Here is a 5,570-nt window from a genome sequence, read left to right as displayed (position 1 = left end):
TTACCAACGCTCAATAATTCCGGCCATAATCCACAGGTGAGGTTTCTGTAATCCGTCAACTTAAGTACCCCCAGTCCTTAGATGGATTATATACCAGTTGATGTAACCAGGTTTATAAGTTAAACAATTAAAAACAGTGTGGTAACCTACGTGAGCATCAGCTGTTATTTATGGATTTAAATGTTTAACCCCAATTTATAACAACTAAAAATTTTAGATATGCTAAACATCCATAAAATCAAAGACATTCAACATTTAATTATTAACATTATATTAAATATGGAGAAACCCTAACTGCATACATATATTATTAAACAATTTTTAACATACTTCATGACATGTAACATGCTTTCCTATGGTTGGGATTTTAAATCTAAATTAGCATACTATATGTCGCACACAAGATTTATTAATATATATAACATACATTCAAATGCATAAATAACTTAAACACACGACTGATATGATTTTTAGTTTTGGCAAAACAAGGCAAACAAAACCTAAAACAACCCAGGCTTCAGTAAATGAATAGGGTCTTATAGTTCCGTCTTGGATGTTGTCTTCTATTTCGGAGGCAAGTTCATACCATTCTATAAGATCTGAAAATGGCAGGTCACACTTACAAGAATTACTAAGTTGTTAGTAAAGATCTTGACCGAAAATGATAACTAAACGACTATGGAAATAAGAGTTATTATTGGGATAGTGTTTTGTCAAAATGGTTTGTTTAAGTGAAGGAATATCTGACTGCCCCATGGTAGCACATATTCTGACTCACTAAAATATCGTTGCAAATAAATAATGGTTATGAGTACATTATTATTTTTTGCTAAAACTTGATTTTGGATTTAGTTATAATTTGCAACTTAGAATTTGTATGAATTTTATCAGTATGTCGAATTTTTCTGTAATACTCGCTTCCGATATTATTAACAGTAAAATCAAATCAACAAACCAATTACTAGCAGTTGATTACACCAACAGAGTTTTAACAGAGGATTGTCCTCTATCTCCCAATTCATCTAAAATTATGAATTATGTAGATGAGAATGTTGAATTCGAACAACAAGATAAATATGATTTACTTGTTATCGAAGCATGTTTAGTGGAAAACGATAAAATCTGGATAATTGATTCAGGTGTCATTAATCATGTATGTACTATCTCATAGGAAACAAGTTCCTGGAGACAGCTGACAGAAGGTGAAATAGTCTTGAAGGTAAGGACCGGGGAGATTGTTTCAACCAAAGAGTGGGAGATATGAAGTTATTTATAGAAGATAAGTACATTTATTTGAAAAATATATATTATATTCCTTCTGTGAAAAGGAATCTAATATCTGACTCTTGTTTGCAAGAACAAAATTAGAAAGTTTATTTCGAAAATGGTGAAGTGTTCATCAATATGGGAAATAAAAAGTCTTGCTCTGCAAAATTATAAAATAACTTGTACATGTTAAAACCAATGGAGGTCGAAACTGTTTTGAACATAGAGATGTTTAAAACTTCTGGGACTCATAAGAAGAGGAAGATTTCTTCAAATGCCTATCTTTGGCACTTAAGACTGGGTCACATAAATCTCAACAGGATTGAGAGATTGGTTAAGAACAGTCTTTTAAACAAGTTGGAAGACAGTTCATTACCACCATGTGAGTCCTGTCTTGAGGGTAAAATGACAAAAAAAAATCTTTTTTTGGAAAAGGTTTTAGAGCCAAAGAACTCTTAGAGCTGATTCACTCAGACCTTTGTGGGCCTCTAAATGTTAGAGCAAGAGGAGGGTTTGAATATTTCATCAGCTTTATAGATGATTATTTCAGGTATGGGCATGTTTACCTAATGCACCAAAAGTCTAAAACTTTTGAAAAGTTCAAAGAGTATAAGGCTGAGGTTGAAAACCAATTAGGTAAAAAGATGAAAACGCTTCGATTGGATCGAGGTGGTAAGTATATAGACACAGAATTCCATAACTATTTGATAAAACATGGAATTCAGTCTCAACTCATAGCCCCTGGCACATCCCAACAGAATGGTGTGGCAGAGAGGAGAAACATAACCTTGTTGGACATGGTTCGTTCCATGATGAGTTACGCTCAATTACCAAATTTTTTTTGGGACACGCAGTTGAGATTGCAGTGTATATTTTGAATATGGTTCCCTCGAAAAGTGTTTCTGGAACACCTTATGAGCTCTGGAGAGGATGTAAAGGAAATTTATATCACTTCAGAATTTGGGGTTGTCCAGCACATGTGTTGGTGCAAAATCGTAAAAGTTAGAACACCGTTCAAAAGTGTGCCTATTTGTAGGATACCCAAAGGAAACAAGAGGTGGTCTCTGTTATAATCCTCAACAAGATAAAGTGTTTGTATTGACAAATGCAACCTTCCTGGAGGAAGATTATATAAAGAACCATCAACCTCGCAGTAAGCTAGTGATAGAAGAAATGTCCAGATAAATAACAAATGTATCAATAAGAGTTGTTGATAGAGCAGGTCCGTTAACAGAAGTTATTGATGAAACTGATACTTCACATCCTTCTCAAGAGTTGAGAATGCCTTGTCGTAGTGGGAGGGTTGTGCAACATCCTGACTGGTACATGGGTTTAACTGGAACTCAAGTCATTGTACCAGATGATGGTTTAGAGGATCCAGTGTCTTTTAATCAAGCAATGAACGATGTGGACAAAGACCCATAGTTTAAAGCCATGGACCTTGTAATAGAATCTATGTATTTCAATTATGTCTGGGATCTTGTAGATCAATCGGAAGGGGTAAAACCCATCGATTGTAAGTGGATCTACAAGAGAAAATGAGACTAAGCTGGTAAGTACAAACTGTCTCCACCCCTCCCTAGCCTTAGCCCAAGACTTGGTAAAGAGAGCATGAAGATACACCAGTAGCATTTCTAAAACAACATTTTAATTTAACATTTCCCCCTGTATCTATTAAAGATCTTAAACATGTTTACAAATAATCTATCTAACTTTCATATTATAGTTTAATTTCATATTCTTGTATACATGATCGAGCCGTGCCGAGATTTACCAAGTCCTGTGTTTTGGTTGGTTTGTAGACTCCTTCACTGAACGCTTCCGCTTTGCTACCTGTGGGAGGGGGGGGGGGGGATAGAGAAAAAAAACATTTATGGAGAGTGTGAGCTAATAAGCCCAATGAGTGGTGCCTTTTAAAATAACAATCACTTTACAAAACATATTTTTGGGAAGTCAATCACATAATCACAATTTCAGTTTAATCTATGCATGATCATGTATAGTTTCATTCAATCATTATTCTCCAGTCCCATGCTATACTTGGCACGTTCACATCATGCATATCACAACAACTTTTATGGAAACTTTCCTATAACCCGCTTTTCCCGCCAATGTGCACATCGACAATTCTTTCCCGCTAGTCATGCTTAAGTATCTTAACTATATTTCCCGTCGGTCGTCACTGACTATTATTTCCCACCGACCGAAGCTGACTATATTTTCCCACCAAGTACCCTTTTAAGCATGTTAACTTATGTATTTTGGGTATAATCTCAGTTTCTATAGAAATTTCACAGACAATATCATGGTAAGTAGCATAAAATCAACATGCATTTTGCACTTACATATGCATATATTCACATATCAATGTATAAAACTAAATAACCACTCACCGTAGGCAAGTTTTTCTACTAAAATCACCTTGAGAACACCTTCCCTACTTCAATTTAGCCAAAATCCTAAAATTAGCCCCTTTAGAGGTTATTTAGACTGTGGTAGGCAGCTGGGTGTTTGGCCATGGAAGGGTGGGTGTGCTGTGCCGCACAGGGGGCTGACGCGTTGGGCGTGCGTTGCACGGTGGGCTGCTGCGCTGGGTGTGATGCGTCGCACGGTGGGTAGCTGCGCTGGACGTGATGCGTCGCACGGTGGGCAACTACACTGGGTGTGATGCATAGCTGTGCGTCCGGGCTGGCTCAATGCTTCATCAATGCAACCTTTGCTCTTTTGAACTCCAATTAACTTGGCAACCTAATTACTTAAGCGTAACACTCTAAATATGCTCTCAACATAAAGATTTTAGTGATGGTATGAATAAATCCCTCTGGCCTAACCCTTCTATTTATAGCCATCCTAAACTCACCCCCTTGTGACAACTCAACTCCTATTTGTCCCACTTTAGAGCTGCCAACACTTAACCTACTCCAGCATAGCCTTGAGTTGTTCTCACCTCAACTTGCCAGCAAAAATTTCCTTTTTGCATGTAATCTCCTTCACCCACTTCTTGCTTAGGGTGATAAGACCTCCATTGCATGTAATCTCTTTTGTCCACCTCCTGCTAGAGCTTTGTGTGAACCTTCTTTTGCCACCTAAATCACTTAAATACTTAGACATATTCCTCTATTTAAATTGTTAAGACTTATGATCATATAACTATTGGCATCTTCCCTTGGAGTTCCTTTCCATCAATTAGCCTTACTCTTTGTCCATAACGCATAGCAAGCCAACTTATCTTCATTAAAATCCCACTTAGCCATCGCATGAGTCAGCCATCACCAACGCATAGGGTGGCCGCTCACATTCGATGCATGGCTTTCTAGGTATGCTTGCTCAGCCTGCTTTGCATGGATGCATGGCGCTAACCATAAACGCATGGGCGTGCTTCCTAGGCACTTTCTTGCTTGGCCCCATATGTGCGCTGGCCGCATAGGCGTTCTCGATCGCATAGGCGTGTTTGGCCGCGTGGGCGTGTCTTGTCGCATAGGCATGCGCTTGGAATAGTGCATCGACGCATGGCTGCTCGGTAGACTCGGCAGCGCTCGACGCATAGGAGGGACATCCAGCTTGCTCGCTCGACGCATAGGCAGGGCGCTCAGCATACCTGATCGATGCATGGGCTGCGCGCTTGGCCTCGACGCATGGCCTATGCGCCTGGCATGCCCACTCGACGCATGCCTCCTGCCCGTGTCTGCATGTCTTGTGCCTGCCTTTGCGTTAGTTGTATGCAAGCCCTTGGCCATTTCTAAAGTCTTCTTGCTTCCATCTTCCATGCATTCTTGCGTTCAACATGTTTAAGCTCTCCATATGCGTTGGACTTTTGGTCACCTTTTGGAGAATTTAGTATTAATGTTTTTCACCCTTTGCCCTAATATCCTTACTTAGGATTTTTCTTCTCTAAATAACCTTTCCACTTTAGATTTAGTGTTAGGGTCTTACAAGACCTACAAAGCTAGACTTGTGGAAAAAGAGTTTACCCAAAGAGAGGGGTTAGATTTTGAAGAAACCTTCTCTCCAGTTGCCATGATAAAGTCAATTAGAATACTCTTGTCCATAGCCACATTTTATGATTATGAAATATGACAAATGGATGTCAAGATAGCTTTTCTGTATCTTGAAGAGAATATATACATGTCTTAACTAGAAGCTTTATACAGTAGGGTCAAGAGCAAAAAGTTTGCAAGCTTAATCGATCCATTTATGGATTAAAACAAGCTTCTAGATTCTGGAATATGAGATTTGATGCTGTGATCAAATCTTATAGCTGAATTTTTTTTTGACAAACCCTGTGTATACAAGAAGACCGTCAA

The sequence above is a fragment of the Benincasa hispida genome, chromosome 9, assembly GCF_009727055.1.
Source record: "Benincasa hispida cultivar B227 chromosome 9, ASM972705v1, whole genome shotgun sequence".
NCBI classification, from domain to species: Eukaryota; Viridiplantae; Streptophyta; class Magnoliopsida; order Cucurbitales; family Cucurbitaceae; genus Benincasa; species Benincasa hispida.
The sequence above is the reverse complement of the archived record's forward strand: the minus strand, read 5'-3'. Positions refer to the sequence as shown.